At 32.6% G+C, this 17,988-nt stretch overlaps 1 pseudogene; it reads left to right on the plus strand.

Annotated features, from left to right (window-relative positions):
- The first annotated feature begins 412 nt into the window (after positions 1-412).
- LOC129322428 (purine permease 1-like) lies at positions 413-17,782 on the plus strand (annotated as a pseudogene).
- Positions 17,783-17,988: the final 206 nt, after the last annotated feature.

Here is a 17,988-nt window from a genome sequence, read left to right on the forward strand (position 1 = left end):
AATTTTTGGGCAAAGTCTTGCTTAAAATTATGACATTACAAAATATTAACAACCATAAAAATTATCAAAATGAAAATTTAAGGTAGCAAAAATCATAGCATTGGAGATGTAATGATTTTTCTACCTTGCTTAACCATTTACTTATGCAGCAACAACAACAAATTTTAGAAATAATGCAACAACTATAAAGAAACAAATTATCCAACAACAAATTAAAGATAACAAATTTAAATGTAAAACTACATTTAATTTATTATAAATTTTAGAAATAAATGAAAAATTAAAAAAATAATGAACTTACTTGGATCAAGAAACCCCAAACGCACCAACAATGAAATAGGAAGAGCGAAGAAGAAATCTAAACCTGCATTGTTGCAAGGAAAAAGAGGTTACAAAAATACATCAAGAAACAATGAATGAGGAAGAGGGAAAAAGAAAGAAGAAGAAAAAATGGAGAAGAGGAAAAATCTCAACTAGTATCCAAAGAAAATCACGGAAGAAGATGGTAGGGGGAGAAGAAAGCAGCGATGCTAATGAGAAGGACAGCAGACAGACGATCGAGGGCGGACGGTTGCGGCAAATGGTGGGATTGGAGCATCTTTCGGTTCTAGAGCGCAACGTTTGAATTTTAGAGAGAAAAAATGTTGAAGCTGATGATTACAAGAGGCAGAAACGCAAAAAGGAAAGGCTAAAGGAAAAGCTGTCAGATAACAGCTTTGAATGAAGCTTTTAACGTCGGGTCTAATAAAAGCCGACGTTAAAAAACTTATTCACGTCGGTTTTTTGTAGAACCAACGTGAAAAAGCATGGATAATTTTTTTTATTTTAATTGTATTGTTTCACTTCGGTTGAACTTAAAACTGACATGAAAAGTTATTTAAAATTTTTTATTTTTTTTATAAAACATACCACGTCGGTTATAGACCAACTGATGTGGTAGGTGGTTTTCACATTGGTTAGTTACATAACCAACGTATAATGTTTTCCCTTTGTTTACTTCCTTGCCACCGCCTTTTTTTATCATCGATTTTTTATATAACCGATGTTAATTACCGTCGTTAATTCTATTTTTTGTAGTAGTGTTTCTCGTCCTCAAGGCTGCAATTGTGGAAGAAGAATTTTTATTTGAACCCCATATCCTACATGAGACCAACACCCCTGCTTGGTTATAAAATAGGAGAAAATGTCTCTGGCTTATCCAATTATAAACTCTATCTTCATCATTACAATTACCATAATGGCTTTGATATCCCCAATCTCTACACGCACGAGCTCCAATCAGGCTTAGAACTCTTTTAGAAAACTTTCCATCTCTCTCCCATTGAGCAGCCTGACTATGAAACAAGTTTGCTGATCTTAGCATCGCGATGCAACCTTTGTGATATTATACTAGAGAATAGCAGAATGATGTTTGATAACTCATTGTTGCCAACATGGAAGAAAGAGTTCACCTATGCTTTTTCACCTGAAAATGATACAATTTATTCCTTGTTAGCCCCTTTGAGCCTAGACCTTTTCTTTAAAATTTTAGCCAGCTGAAAATATAACCAATGAAATCTTTTCCCTTCATTTTTCTCATCCTACTTTAGGCAATGAAAGTATGTCATAATATTTGCTAGAATGAAAGAATATGCTTGAAGGGAGATTTGGGTTATTTTGAAAAAAAACAAAGAGGGAGCCAAAAGGTAAAGAAAGAAAAAAGGAAAAGAAAAGAAAGCGCCAAAATGGCAGGGAAAAAAAAAAAAAAAAAAAAAGGTGCATGAGGAGATGAAAATAAAACAAAGAGGAAAAAAAATACCCAAATCAATTTATTTTATTACTTTCATTCTATATGTTTGTTTCAAATATGCTTTTTATTATCTTAAAGTTTATTAGCCTTCATTTTTCTATTTTTATACCATACCCTTACCTAAGCCTTATTATAACCTAAAATAAAGTCCTATTGATTCTTGCATTGCATATGACATAGATAGTGGAGACCTAGATGATAAACAAGCCTATAGTAGTGGGGTTTTGATAAGGGAACATGAGTGAAACACTTACCTATATACATTTGAGAATTGAGAGCTAAGCACTTGATCTTTGTGAGAGGCTATTGCTTGATTTATTCTTACCAAATGAAATTACCATGATACTTGTTATTCTTAAATATAAGAGAGATTGATTAGTGTGTTAAACTGTTAAAGAGCTATGATTGCTTTTTATTCTTTGTTGCTTCCACATTTCTTTTCTTGAATTTTGAGATTTAAGTTTTGTCCAGGAGTGCAAAAGTCTAAGTGTGGGGGAATTGATAAATAACAATTTTATATATTTTTATCCTTTTAATTTAGACTTTTAAATATTTATTTGAGGCTAATTGAGTTTAATTAGATATTATTTGATTTTATTAGCCAATATTTAGTTTTGGAATTTTAACTAACTAAAAATTTAATTTTAAAATATAAATAATATCTTTAATATTTTTGTACAGGTGCTATTTAATTTTATTTTATTTGTACAGATTTTTTAGATTCAATTTGAAAGATATTGATAGAGTATATTTTGGATAAGAAGAATATAGACATGCTTGAAGATCACATTAAGAATTAAATCTTTAAAATTTTGTTTAAATTTATTTTGAGTTATTTAGGGTAGTTTTTAATTAGGGTTATTTAGAATAGTTTAGTTTTTTTATTAAAATATTAGTTTTTATTTTAATGACGAGGCGACTTTGATGGCACGCACAAAATGATATAGAGCTGAATTGAAGAAGGGAGGCACGCATCACCTTATATATACAAAGGAGTGAACGACAGAGGCATAATGAAAAAAAAAAAAAATAGAGACTTCCTCTAGCAGCAGCGATCGTAGTTCATCTTTTTCTTCAATTCTTCTAGCAATGGGTTGTCAATTTTTCATCTCATATTACTTAATTTTTAATTTTATGGATAGCTATTTTTTTTTTAGTATGATCAATCATAAACTATGATCATAAATTTTAATTAGAGTCCTTGATATTTAGGGAAGATTTTATTCAAGCTTTATTTCAATTTACTCTTCTTCTCTCTATCTCTAAATTTGATTCTTTAATTGCTATTGCTGGTTAGAGTAGCTTTACTGTATAATTTTTGAATTATAAAATTTATCTAAAGTTTTACTTGCTATAATCGATTGATATAGTAACTTAAGAGTAATTTGGCCTGGTTAGAGTGATTACTCATGCTTGTTTTTGGTGTGGCTACAAAACAATTGTTAGGTTGTGGGTTAAGTGAGATTTCAATTAATCTATAACTTAACTTCTTGTTTAATTCTTGAATGATAATTTGAGAAATATATAATAAAACCAGAATAATAAAGTTGAATAAAATTAATTTATTTTGTGGACGAGGAAGATTAAATTTAGGTGATTAGATTGTGATTGATTGTGCTGCTTATTCTTGATAATTTTCTTAATTGAATTTTCTCTATTAATTTAATTCTAATTTAGTTTTAATTTTATCATAAAAAACCTCCCATTATTTACCTTTTCATAATCATAATTCAAATAGTTATTCTATTGACTCTTAGAAAGACGACTGTAGTTGCGCTTTACTGTAAAATTTAATTTTTATTAATTTTGATACTATTCAATAATAGTATCACAAAGTTTATTTTAATAATTTCCTGCAATATTGCAACACGTGTATACATAATAATTTCTTAACAAAAATCACACTAGCTATTTACTGCTCATATATATCACTGATAAACTGGAGATAGTGCAATAATTCGATGTTGTGTACTCATTTTCATAATACTAATAATTGAGTTGCCCAGGACAGGGTACTGGCTAGGTGAGGTGGGCTAAATCCTAAATCAACCAACCTCCAACACTTGATAAATGTTTTAGGGATATATAATATGAAACTTTTAATTATTTAAAGTTGTCTCAATTATTAATTTAATCTCTTCAAATCTTGATCAATTAAATTGAATTACGGTTACATAGAATATTCTAAGACTCTTGCCATTTAATTACAAGGGCTAAGAACAATTAGGCATATTTTAATTAGCCATTTCGTTTTCTTCCTTGTTAAAGCATACAAGGGCTAAGAACAATTAGGCATATTTTAATATGAAAACTAAAATGGCTTTGGATGTGCAGAATCTTGCTTAGGATTCATATAAAAACAAGTGCGCAGTTGTTGGCAGTTTTTTTTTTTATTGTATACAAATATTCATTTGAAGATAGAATGAAAAATATAAGTTTATAAATCCGTACTATCTTCATTTTAAAAACTTAAAAAAAAAGTATATATGACTAAAACAATAATAATATTATAAATAAATATTACCATTACTTTTCCCCATGTCGAGATGTCTGAGTATTTCTCAGAAATTAGATTCAATTAATTAATTATAGGTTATAGGTTCAAGAGTAGTGTTAATCACAGGACTCCGATGGACAAAACGAATGTTTTCAAATTTCCCTCTCTGTATATGTTAAAATTTTCTCGAGTGAGAAAAATCGTATACAAAATTATAGGAGAAAATTAATCCGTATATTATTTTAATTTTTCTCAAATTTAAATTTGATTCCTATAGTTCATTTTATTTTAAATAAAGTTTTATTTATTAGATATGTTAATCCTTGAAAATTAAAATTAATGAATCATTAATCTACCCAAAACAAAAATGCTATTGAACTTTATAGAAAATTTGATTTAATAATTTTTTACAAAAAATGATTTAATAAAATGTTTATATTTTTATTATTTTTATAAAAATTATATATATATATATATATATGTATAAGAATTATTTAGAAAATATAACCTAAATGATTTGTTTTATTTTGACCCTAACATAATTAAAGAATATGGCATTATATTCGTTTAATTTTTACATTTTCATTTTTAGTATTTTTATGTAATTTTTTGAAAAGAATATGATTTTAGATTTTTTAAAAAAGAAACTCTATTTTAAAAATTTATGTAAATTAATTTTGAATTAGAAAAAATATATAATTACTTTTAAAGTTTATACAATTAACTAATAAAAATATAAAAGTGTTTAAATTTATCAATAAGTGTTAGTCCTAATAAAAGTTGTTATGACCTGACAGTGCTTTTAAATTTATCAACAAGCGTTCAAATTTATCAAAAAAATCTTAGATTTGAGTCTGTGTGTGTAATATTCCAAAATATAACTGAAGATTAATTAAGCTAATTCAGAATAAATAAGTAATTTTAAAGGTATATTTAGAGATAAATAATTTTAATTAGAAAATTATTACTGAATTTAATTTAAATTAAAATCTAAAGTTATGATTTTTTTAGAAAATAATAATATACAATAATTATTATTATTATTATTATTAAAAAAGAAAAGAAGAAAGGGGATATAAATATAAAAAAAGAAAAAGAAATAGGGGATCGGGCGTGAATTATATTCGTCAGTGTTTGTGTGAAAGTGTATAGCCACATTAAAAAACGAAAAGGGGGAGTAAAATTGTGGGACCCACAATTAATTAAATCAACACCCCCCCCCCCCCCCCCAATTTTCCCTTACATTCCCTTCCCTTCACTTCCCTTTTTTTCATTTATTCTCCGTGCGCGAAAAGAGATACGAGTTTGTAGGAGACAGGGAGTTGATTTAGAAGGTAAAACTTCTTAACACGATATTTTGAATCAAAATTCAAGTATTCTAAAATTATATGTATCTTAAATATTTTTTTTAGTCATCTTTTCTCTTGTGTTTTTAATTTTGTGGTTATGAAAAATTGAGGGTTTGAAAGGAGATAAATTTATGATGAATAAATATGATTGTTAAGGTTATTGGTAGTATAATAAATATATTAGAGTATTATTTTATTAATGAAATTAAATTTGAGGCTTTTTAGTTAAACTCTGAACTCCTGTGGCTAGGTCTTTGATAAATATGAAATTATAAGTTGATTTATTAATGACTAGAGGGTTATTTGGGAGTACAAACATATTATTAAGGCTATAAAATGATGATTCTAGCCTTAAGACCAAGTTGCAATTTTTGGCTATTTTTATATGCGAATTTATAAAATAAAAAGGAAAATTTTGATATTATAAAATTGTTTAAAGGATGATTTTAGCCAAAACTTTAATGAAAACTATTGTAAAGGAAGTTAGTGTACCAAGTGAATAGGTTCAAATATATGAGGTAACCCTATTGGCCTACCTGAAGTTTTGGATAGTATTTGCACCCAAATTATAACTTTGGAAGCCTACCCTCAACTCAATTTAATTGGCTTTAAAATAATTAAACAATATTTATGAAGCCTTAGCCACTAAGTCAAGATCATCCACACTCCATTTATGATGAGTAACCACGATGAAGGAAGTGGTTCCTAAATTCAAGGTAACCGGCGATCATAGGGTTTGGACATTAAGTCAGGATCATCTATAAATAGAGGAGCTCTCTCTCAAGAACCATCATCAGTATCAACAAATTATCAATCTCAGACTCTACATCTACTACTTTATTTTATTTTTTCTTTTATCATGTAGTTTTAGTCTTTATTTTCTGTTGCATGGCTGGCATAGCCCACTACCTCTTTCTTTAATTAATGTATCTTTGCTTCCCTGCATCTACATTAATTTTCTTTATTTCACATTCTCACATTCAGGTGAACTATGTATGGTAAGGGAACATGAATTACTCATGTTTGATTAAAAGTCATGTTCTTCCATCGTTTTAAAATCCCACGTCTCTAGCATGCCTCATGACACCCCCCTTTTATTTTTGTCAAACAATTTTTGGCACGCCTGATAAGACCCGTGTGAATAAAATGACTAAGACACGTAAGGATCAATATGTTGTTGGAAAGAATAAACTTGAGTCTTACAACTTAGAAAATGTGGCTGCACACGCAGAATGTGAAATATAATCTAACAAGAGGCAAATAGCTCTGCTGTAAACTTTGAAGGATGAGCTAAAGAACATCTCTGCTATGCTGTCTGGACTATTGCAGGAGCAAACTCCAATTGGCTCACACCTTCAAAGAATAAATGGACTCAAGGGACAATCTCCTAATGTGCCTTTCGACTAAAAGATCAATAACGAGGATCACTATAACATTCCTCAAAGGATAAAAGGCTAGTCTAATTTAACAGCAGGCCTATTTGGCCACAAGAGCCAATGTTAGTGGGGCTAGAATTAAAGTGGCCAAAGCCACAAGGGTTAAAGTCACTGGGGCTAGTGCCAAAAAGGTCAGAGCCACAAGGGCCAAAGCCATTCAGGCCAGCACTAGAGGGGCCGAAGTTACAAGGGCCAGAGCCAATTAGGCTAACACTAGAGGGGTCAGAGTTATAGAGCTTTGAAGGTGCTAGTCGTTATTGGGCTTTAAGGGTGCTTGCTGTCATAAGGCTTTAAAGAATCATGCTAGACATTACTGAGCTTTGAGGGGTGCCCGCCATCACAAAGCTTTTAAGAATCATGCTAGCCATTACTAGGCTTTGACGGTGCCTGCCGTCACAAGGCTTTAAAGATTCATCCAGCTATTATTGGGCTTTAAGGGTGCTTGAATTAGAGGGCTTTAACGAATCATGCCAGCCATTACTGGGCTTTAAGGGGGCCTATCGTCAATGGGCTTTAAAGAATCATGCCAGTCGTTACTGGCAATTGAGAGTGCTTGTCGTATAGGGCTTTAAAAAATCATACTAGCCATTATTGGGCTTTAAGGGTGCCTACTGTTACAGGGCTTTAAGGGTGACAGTGATTACTGGGCTTTGAGGGTACTAGCCGTTACAAGGCTTTAAAGAATTGTTCCAGCCATTATTGGGCTTTGAGGGTGCCTGCTGTTACAAGGTTTTAAAGAATTGTGCTAGCCGTTACTGGGCTTTGAGGGTGCCTACCGTCAATGAGCTTTAAAGAATCATACCAACTGTTACTGGCCATTGAGGGTGACTATCATTATAGGGCTTTAAATAATCATGCCAGCCATTACTAAACTTTAAGGGTGTCTACTATTACAGGGCTTTGAGGGTGCCAACGGTTACTAGGCATTAAAGATGCTAGCCATTACAGAGCTTTAAGAATCGTGCCAGCCATTACTAAGCTTTAAGGATTCTTGCCATTACTTGACTTTGAAGGTGCCTATCGGTACAGGGCTTTGAAGGTGTCAATAGTTACTAGGCTTTGAGGGTGCTTGCCATTACAAGGCTTTAAAGAATCATGCCAGCCGTTACTAGGCTTTAAGGGTGCCTGCAGTTACAGAGTTTTAAAGAATCGTGCAAACTGTTACTGGGCTTTGAGGGTACCTGCTATTACAGAGCTTTGAGGGTGCCAACCATTACTGGGCTTTAAGGGTGCCTGTCATTATAGAGCTTTAAAGAATCGTGCCAGTCGTTACTAAGCTTTGAGGGTGCCTATCGTTACTGGGCATTCAGGGTTCCTACCATTGCAAGGCTTTAAAGAATCGTGCTAGCTATTATTGGACTTAGAGGGTGCCTACTGTTACAGAGCTTTAAAGAATCATGCCAGCAGTTACTGGGCTTTAAGGGTTCCTACCAAGGCTTTAAAGAATCGTGCTAGCCGTTACTGGGCTTTGAGGGTACCCCCTGTTACAAGGCTTTAAAGAATCGTGCTAGCCGTTACTGGGCTTTGAGTGTGCCTGCCATTACAGGGCTTTGATAGTGCCAGCCGTTACTAGGCTTTAAGGATGCTCACCATTATAGGGCTTTAAAAAATCGTGCCAGCTATTACAGGGCTTTAAAAGTTCCTGCTATTACAAAGCTTTGAGGGTGCCAACCATTACTAGGCTTTAAAGGTGCTTGCCATTATAGGGCTTTAAAGAATCGTGCCAGCCGTTACTAGGCTTTGAAGGTGCCTACTGTTACTAGGCATTCAGGGTTTATGCCATTATAGGGTTTTAAAGAATCATGCCAACCATTATTGGGCTTTGAGGCTACCTGTCGTTACAGGGCTTTAAAGAATCGTGTCAGTCGTTACTGGGCTTTAAGGGTGCCTGCCGTTATAAGGCTTTAAAGAATTATGCCAACTGCTATTGGGCTGTTGTTACAGAACTTTAAAGAATCATGCCAGCCATTACCGGGTTTTGAGTGTGCCAGCCATTATAGGGCTTTGATGGTGCCAGCTGTTACTGGACTTTAAGGGTGCCTACCGTTATAGGGCTTTAAAGAATCGTACCAACCGTTACTGTGCTTTGAGGGTGCCTTCCATTACAAGGCTTTAAAGAATTGTGCTAGTCGTTACTAGGCTTTAAGTGTGCTGCCATCACAGGGCTTTAAAGAATCGTGCCAGCTGTTATTGGGCTTTAAGGGTGCCTGCCATCACAAGATTTTAAAGAATCGTGCCAAACAGATAATGATGGAACTTGACAATGGCCTAGGTAATTGCATATAATTCTCAAACATAAGCTGGCTATAATTGCATCCTTGGAGAGAGTTGTTCAGAAAAAAAATAATTAGGTGATTGTTTTGACTAATGACAACAATAATTGCACAACTTGATTCATATGTTTCAACTATAAATGAATGAGTAAAATCTAGTAAGGCTAAAACAGGGATCTCATTAAGAGTTATTTTGAGTTGAGCAATGACTTGAGTCATATCGTCAATCTATATAAATATTTCCTATTGTAGAAGCCTTGTGAGAAGAGTAGCTATTTGAGCATACTTATGTATGAATCACCTATAGTACCCTATAAGTCTAAGAAAGCCTTTTAATTGAGACACAGTAGTCAGAATCAGCCAATGAAGCATTTCTTGCACCTTTGAGGGGTCCTAGACACACCTTGAGCTAATATGATATGCTCGAGATAATCCACTTGCATTTAGCCGAAAGAGCATTTAGAACGCTTGATAAATAATTGGTGATCTTACAATTGTTTCAAAACACACTCCACATGCTCAAGATGTTAGGACCAAGTAGCATTATAAATTAAAATGTCATTAGAAAAATTAATACAAATTTACACATAAGTTGTTTAAAGGTAGAGTTCGTTAGAGCTTCAAAAATAGCCGGTGTTAGATATGGAAAAACACCTAAGAAGGGGGTGAATTGGATGTTTGAGGAAATTTTAATTCTTTTAAAACTTTTTAGCAAAACTATGTTTAAAAGAAGGTTTTGGCAAAATTGAGTTCTAAACTATGTGTGTAAGAATGCCAAAGTTGTTTTCACAAGCTCAATATGTGTGTAAATGTTTAGAAGCAATTTCTAAGTGCAAGTTCAAGTAAGAGCAAGTAAATATATCAAATTATATTTTGAACACTAAAACATAATATAAGCTAAGGTTGCTGGAAATGTAAAAAATTAAGGTAAGAAAGATTGCAAACAATAGTTTATCCTAGTTTAGCTCCTCCTCTTGAGCCTACATCCAGTCCCCATGCAACTACTTGAAATTTCTTCACTATAATATAAGCTTGAGTTGGTTCTTGTCACCTCTGTACATTCACAAGTTCAGTTTAGGAATTTATGAGCCTTTACAACAACTCACTTTATCAGTGAGCTTCTTTTCCCAAGAGAACAACCTCTCTTGATTCCAGAAAAAATCTCTCCCTCACCTTTACAAAGGTTGAGTATGTGAGTTACTCAATTGAAACTCTCTTTAAGAGTAATTATGAGTACAATGAAGCTTTAATACTCAAATAATAAAGATATAGATGATATTAGCTTAAGAATAATGATTTTCATATAATAAGAGTAATATGATCATGAATTTCATGGCTAAATGATTTCTAAGGTTAATCTCTCATTTAGATTAGTTTGAAGTGTTAAATTTATAGCTCATGGAGTGAAATAAGTATTAGAGACATCAAATGATCATTTAGAGATGTTACATAGTGAATATAGCCGTTGGTGTATTTTATTGTGCGTGACCAGTGCTGAATCTTGTAAGAAAATGCATGTTTTGGAGGTTTCTTATGTATAGATGCAATATCTTGAGAGTGACCTGCTAAATCACGTAAGAAAAAACATGTTGTAAAGTCCAGAAGACAAATCACGCAAGGGAGCAAGGTGTCTTCATACGTGATTTGGACCATGCAAGTCATAGTATGAGAAGCAAGGCTCTGGAGTAGAGCTAGGAATTCAAGTGGGCCGAGCTTATTCGGGCTTAACTCGAAAAGCTCGACCCAAATAGGCCTGAACCCGAACAGGCCCAACTCCTTGAGAAGACCGAATAGCTAAACTTGGCCCAAATTTCTTCAGGTTTCGAGCGGCCTGAATACCCGAATTTATATCTTTAAAATCATTTTTAATTAATTTTTTCACTTTAAAATTAATTATTTTATTTTATAAAAAATATAAAATATATTTTTTGATACTTAAATGATGTATAGGACTTAAATATATGGTATTTTAGTATAAAATAACCTAAAACTTAATTAATTAATTAATATTTATCATATATAATATATTTTGTAAAAATAAAAATATTTTTATTCGGGTATTCGGGCCAAGCTCGAACCCGATCAAGCTTGGCCTAAATTTTATTCGGCTTATTCGGGCTAGCCCGATTAGGCTCGAACATAAAAAAGTTATAGCCTGAATGGGTCCAAACATAAAAAAGTTATATTTTTTCTAAGCCCGGTCCTAACTTTTTTCGGGCAGGTTCGGGCTAGCCCGTCGGGCTCGACCAAAATTACCGACTCTATCTAGAGGTTATTTCTCGTGTGTGTATAGGTAGTTTCAAGTGTGATTGAGCATACAGAGACTATTCAGTGTGAAATAGGCTTCTAGGTGCTATTTCACATGTGAATGCAAGATGCTCTCATGCAAGATTGAGCATTAGTACTACATCATGCGTACGTGACTACTGCTCTCATGCGTGATTTTGCAGCTTCACTGTATATAATTTCATAATGTCCTAACTCACTCAATATAACTTCAAATTTAATAAATTATATACATTTAGAAAGCTCTTAAAGTATAGTTTTTAATGAAATAAATTTAACACTCAAATTCATTGTATATTTTGAGATATGATCAAAAGAGTGGACAAAGGTTAACACTTAATATTGTGCAAAATTAATATCTCAACACTCAACTTCTAAAGCTCATATCTTTCTCAATAGAACTTCATTTTAAATAAATAAATTATCATTGAAAATTTGTTAGAATCTATTTTCAAATGAGATATGTGTTACATTAAAATGGTTCTTTGCCGTGAGAGATATGAGAAGAAACATGACCAACCAAAAGTCAAAACTAATTTTCTACACAATTACCTTTTCAAAGTTTAGAATTCAAGTGTTCATGACTTTTTCAACTTAATTTCATTTTGAGTAAATAGAACAACTTTGAAAACTTTATAAAGTTAGTAATCAAAACATTTTTAAGCTCGAATTGGTTATGACCAAAATATGCTTCAACAGCCTGTATTATACTACCCTAAGAATTGATCAGATTAGATTTTAGCATCATCTGAATCCAAGGTACAGCTACCCTATCCATATGAACTGAAGCAAAGATGACGCATTGTGGGTTGGATAGTTGATAAAATGCAAAGTACTACTCTACACGGAATATCTAACCATGTGGGTTAGTTCCATCAAAATGAGGGAAGTTGATTTTTACCTGCCTCTGTGGTGTGTTGTTAAAATTGTTCCCCCCTCCTAAACTACAATAATTTTGGCCTAGATTCTCCAACATACGAACCACTACATCCACCTGCATCTCTTGTTTGTTCAGCTTGGAATCTAAACCTGATGCTCTAATCAATGCTACAATGGCATCCTCCAAGTTGTCCATTCTTTGATTGGGTCCCTTGACTAAGTCCTCAAATGCTTTTTCTAATATGCTCATTCGAGAATCACCTTAAACTTTACATCTTTCCATAATATCTCTTAGAATTTGCATATTGTCTTGTAAGCTCTTCGCATGGTTTGTCAGTTCCTTCAATCCAGTGTTCTTTGCCATGGTTTATCTTAATCAAAGCACCTTTGTCACATACTCAAGAAAACAATTAGTGATTACTTCAAGATGAGGATAAACCAGCTCGAGATAATTCTTTTATTAGCTGAGGAAAAGGTCACCAGTAATAACCAATTATAGAGAAAAGCATCCGAAAGGAAAAATAGAAAGAAAGTTCATAGAGGATAATAGAAAGAAAGGAGTCAATTCACAATCAACATGACCCTTTTTGAGGATAGTGCATTCCTAATATAACTACCCTATTCATACTGAACGTCATTCCCCTCTCTCTCATCTCCCACCTGACCATTCTCGAGCGGCTACTCCTTTGCAACATAATAGGACCCTCACTAAATTGCCTTGTGACTTGCCATTTATTGCGGTTTTCCCTAGAATAATTTCTTAATAAAACGCTCCAAAGGTCCTTCACTATGATTTTCCCTAGAATAAAAAAAGAGAGATTATCATTGCAAGACCCTTCCATGATGTAAAATCTTCTAATGAGTAATTCCTTTTCAACAGTTTAACAGTTTGTGACTTAAAAGCTAGTTGTGCTAGTTAGTAAGTTTGTTTCGTCTGTTAGTTTATTTCTCATTTACGGACCTTTCTCTGGCTATACACCATCTCTTTGATTAATGAGAATGAGTTCATTTGTTATGATATTATCTGTTTGTAATAACCCTTAAAAGAATTTAATTTTATAAATTTACATCTTTAATTTAAAATTTAAAAACACAACTATTATATGACTAAAACCATAATAACATTATGAATGAATATTACCATAACTTTTTATGTGCATTGATGTCAGATCAGGGTATTATTCTTAAAATGATTGATAACGGTCACAAATGCCTTTGACTGGTGGTTGAAGGTGATGAGATTGTCCTTCACAGAGTCGCCAGCATGGAACGAATCTGACATTTGAATTGTGCTCTTGTCATGGCATCGCCAGAAGATAGCGGTGGCAGGCGGCGACTAGTCGAAGCGCCACAAGAAACTAGGATGTCCGTTTGAACTCTAACAAGAGCTAGGTGTCACCAACCAACGCCGTGCATATGGGAAAAAAAAGATAATGGCAATTTTTGTTATTTAACCCTTAATCTCATAACTTGTGTTTACAAATCTGCAAACTATTTTATTTAATTTTTCTACCAATACTAAATGGCATGTCAATTAAAAAATAAAAATCGAATAAAGAACCAAGTTTTCAACAAAAGGATGTACTTAAAAGTAAATATAAAACAAAAGCCTTTTTTTTTTTTAATAACAGAAAAAAGCTCTTTTTATTATCAGAATCATGTTTAACAATTTAAAAAGCTTATCAACATATGGGCTAGGTAGGCACCGGGCTGCGCACCTTAGATAGGTCTTAGTTTGACCTTTTTAATGGGTTAGGCCTAATACTCATTTTTCAAACTTCGCTGCTCAACACATAATTTGGATGCTAATGAAGTGTATTACATCTTTTTTTTTTTTAACACTTTATACGATATACATGTATGCAGTAAAGTTTATTTCTCTTAAATTTCTTGGTGCAATATTTTTAATCATGAAGTTTGAAAAATGAATGCACATTATAAATTATATATCTCCAAAATATAAAATTTGTGAAAAAGTAACTCACGCAAAAAATGGCGCTGTAATGTATTTTAATCACACACTTTAGTTGAAATTTAAATATATCTTATTAATTACAAATTGGCCGTTTGAATTTTAATTGGTGTAATAGATTATGAAAATAATTGATTAAGTGATAAATTTTAATCATAATTGATTACGTTATAAGGTAATCTATTTGGATACTGTTTTTTTGAAATTAATTTTAACAGATCTTGAATAATTTAATCAGAATCAATTTTAACCATATAAATTACTATATAATTTAATTCTTAAATACTAAACATCAGTTTTTTAAGAATACAAAATTTGAATTTTATTAAGAAAAAAAGTTAAGAGAAGAGAGTGTGCTTTTATTTTTTATTTAATGTTGTGCCTTTTTTATAATTTTTTCTTGGATCTTTCTTTATAATTTTTTCCAACACTTTTGATCAACTTTTCGTAAAAAGCTAATTGAGAGAGCTTATAGAAAAACATGCATCTTAGCCCCTAATTGATTTTTGACTTTTTTTTTTATTGTTTGGATAAATTGGCTCAAAAAATTAATTTTGGGATAAAAGATAGATTATTTCCCTTATCCAAACACACATAAAGACAACGGAATGTATCAGCAGCACAATAGTGTATTACATAATTATTGCATTCCACTGCAACTATCATTGGAAGCTTCAGTGGTTTTATTATTAGACGTTTGTTCATTATTGAGCCCCGCCATTTCCTAACCATTATTAGCCTTCCAAAATGACTCTATATAATTAGTTGCTATTTGAATAAAACTCACGTGCTCGTCTTCCTATTAGAACTATTATGCACTTTTGGCTACAAAGAGAGCGTTGTTATGACCTATTATTTGCAAAAATTATGAAGATTAGGAGCTCGTTTGGTAGGATTGAGCTAAGCCTGGAAAAGTGAAAGTGGAAAAATTAACACATTTGATGTCCCTAAATTGGCTTTCATTTGAAACTTATGAGCATAAGTTTAATGAGAGAACTCATTTTAAAAGATCAACTTCATTTCATGATACTTGATTTAATTTTAAATACCAAATTTAAAGAAAAAGCTCGTCTCAAAAGATTTATAAACCCCACTTATCTTATAAAATTTCTTGATGTGAGACTCATGATAAGAATATAGTTGACCTTGGCAAAGAGAAAATTATTCAGGGACAGGGAGAAAAGTTGTTCGATCTCTTTGCTAAATCTGGATCCAACAAAGAGGAAACCATTGGTCACATAAAGACATGAGATCTTCTTTACATGCAATCTTCTTAGCTCGAAGGAAATTAAAGCTTGAAGCTATGGTGGCGGGATCAAATAGCAGCTCAAAGGATTGTGTCACGATCACATCTAAATATTTCAATTAAATTAAAGCTGGTAGATCTAGGCCTCAAGCTAGTTATCCAGTGAGACACCCTCAAACTTGAAAAAAGTTTTAAAATAATGAGCGTTCAAATGCTTTATCTACCTGGTAGCCACGTCTGACAACAGTTAGCCACATCAGAAAAAAATTAAACAATATTAAAGGTCAAGGACTAATGCCTCTAACAGATAAACTTATAAGGACTTCATGGAAAACATTTAAATTGTCAGAACCTGATTACAAATAATTGAGCTACATTATCAGGACGAGAGATTTATTTTTCCTAATAATATTAAGGGCTGGTTTTTTTTTAAAGGGAAGCAAAATGAAAGGAAAGGAATGGAAAGATTTGGTTAAAAAAGTGACGTTTGACATCCAAAGAAAGGAAAGAAAGGAAGGATGTTGATGAGAGAAAAATTGCTTGGCCTATGTAAAAGATAGAAAAGATCAAAATAGGAATATAATATTATTAAAATACACCACCTCTCATGTTTGTCGATCGTTCTTTTTATCTTTGCTTTGAAACATTGTTTTAATAATTATTTAATTTATAACAATAACATGTGATAAAATAATTTCTTTTGATTATAATTGTTAATAGATAAAATTATTTATAAATAATTAAAAATTAAATTAATTATTTTAAATCTTAAAATTCCAAAAACAGATATTTTATTTAATTGGTTAATACCATGAAAATAAATGAAGATATACTTAATGAAAAATATTTAAATAATTTATTACACACACGTGTCCTCCTACAGGTAAAACTATTGGAGGTGCCGTCAATGATTTAATGTGAACACGTCTTATAATTTATGAGTGATCTAGATTTAATGTTCCTTAAATTAGTTTTACAAGTCAAGCTTAAAATTTTAACACTAACTTGACTAGCCAGGCTTTCTGATACTGTAGTATATATAAACAAGTACACACTATGGGTGCGTTTGGTAAACTTATTTTTCACATTCCAAATGTGAATTTTAACTTTTGAAATGTGAAATGTTGTTTGAAATATATTTTTGAGATAAAATGTGCTTTTCAAAAGGGCTTTTAAATGAGCATGAAATTGAAAAAATAGAAAGCAACTTTTGAGAGCTTTTCAAACGCAGATGAGAAACATTGAGCATTAATGATTGGTACCTAATATTGCAAAAGACCATGATGCCCTCATCTTCTCCTTCTTCACGTGCACCGACAGTGGCCTCTCTTTCATTCTGCGTATTCTCTCGCTCGCTCGCTCGTCCGTCCCGTTCTCACTAGTCTCTCGTCCGTCGCTCTGTTGCTGCTCCTCCTTCTCTCCTCCGTCTCTCCTCCGCCGTCTAGTCATAAATCCCGAGCTCCTTATCTCCAGCGTCTAGGCACCAGCGGCGGCCCTCTCATAAGTTGCCTCTACTTCCTCCACAGTGGCAAACGTGTTTGGCTCTCCAGCTGGCTCGAAACCAGCGGATTCCTTGTCTGCCTCCTTCCCCTATTCATCTCTTTCATTCGCAGCCACCTCTCCCGACAAGCCAAGCCCTTCATCTTCATCGACGCGCACTTGTTCCTTTCAGCCTTGGTCATCAGTGTTCTCACTAGCCTCGACGATTACCTCTATGCTTGTAGCTCAGCTCGCCTCCCCATCTCCATGTCTGCTCTGATCATCGCCACCCAGCTAGCTTTCACTGCCGCCTTTGCCTTCCTTCTCGTCAGGAAAAAGTTCACCCCTTTCTCCATAAATGTCATCGTCTTGCTCACTATTGGAGCTGGTATGCTGGCTCTCCATTCATCTGGAGATCGCCCCTGAGGCGAGTCCACCAAGCAATACGTGCTGGGGTTCATGTTAATGCCAGCGACGGTGGCCTTGTATGGTTTTTTGTTGCCTTTGATAGAGCTTATGTACGGCAAGAGCAAGCAAAGAGTGACTATTGCTAATATATTAAATTTCATAACATAATTTTTTTCAAAATTAAATTTTATAATTTTTTCTTATTGTTTAACATTTTAAATTTTATGTTATTTTAAATTTGTTTCACATTTTTAAACATTGCTAATATATTATATTTATATAATAAAATTATAAGTTATCATAAATTAATATTCTTTTTGGTCATTTTATATTAAAAAGTACATTTCAAAAGAATAAATTTTTATTAATCCAAA

Source organism: Prosopis cineraria, unplaced genomic scaffold (assembly GCF_029017545.1).
Source record: "Prosopis cineraria cultivar Desert tree isolate PC_DT_omini unplaced genomic scaffold, ASM2901754v1 PC10, whole genome shotgun sequence".
Lineage (NCBI taxonomy): Eukaryota > Viridiplantae > Streptophyta > Magnoliopsida > Fabales > Fabaceae > Prosopis > Prosopis cineraria.